We start from the raw sequence: 743 nt of genomic DNA on the forward strand, positions 1-743 counted from the left end.
AAAAAAAAAAAAAAAAAAGGCCTTTGACACCAATGCCTTGCAACTTTGAAATTATGTTCAGGAATGAACAGTTTGGGATTAAGTGGCTTTTTCTGCATAAAATTCATCTAATGCAAATTTTAGATTTAACCAAATATTTAGGAACCTTCAGGTGACTGTTCCAATGAAATGGATTCAATTCACACTGAAATTTCTCAAATTTTCCATGTCATTTGTTAGACCCAAAACTATAAGCATGGCCTCATTTAGTTATGACATCCTCATTTGTGGAACAGCCTTCCAGGTTGTTCATTTTCAAAGGCTCAAGAAAAAGGTCATTTTTAAGTTCAACGTTTTTCTTTTACCTCTCCATCAAGGTTTTGTTTTGATTAAACTCTGCTAATACTGACATTTTAATTTTTTTCAGGGTGATCATACCACACAGCGACATCCTCTGTGAACATGCGAGTCTGTTGCTGGTGTGGACACATCCTACAATTAACATCCTTAAATTAGTGTCAAGCCATGCTCCAAAGTTGGAAAGATGTTGGGCTTGAGTCTGAAGGGCTCTTGTAGTTTTTGACTGGACCAATTGTGGGAACTGAAAACAGACCTATTTTTCCAACGAATTACTTTATTCAAATTTCACAAAGAAACACTACCAAAGGTAAAGAACTTTTGGAAATTGGGAGGCGGCGTCGGACACAGTCTGGTTGGAGGCGGCGTCGGACACAGTCTGGTTGGAGGCGGCGTCGGACACAGTC

The sequence above is a fragment of the Oryzias melastigma genome, linkage group LG6 (genome assembly GCF_002922805.2).
Source record: "Oryzias melastigma strain HK-1 linkage group LG6, ASM292280v2, whole genome shotgun sequence".
In the NCBI taxonomy this organism is placed as follows: Eukaryota; Metazoa; Chordata; class Actinopteri; order Beloniformes; family Adrianichthyidae; genus Oryzias; species Oryzias melastigma.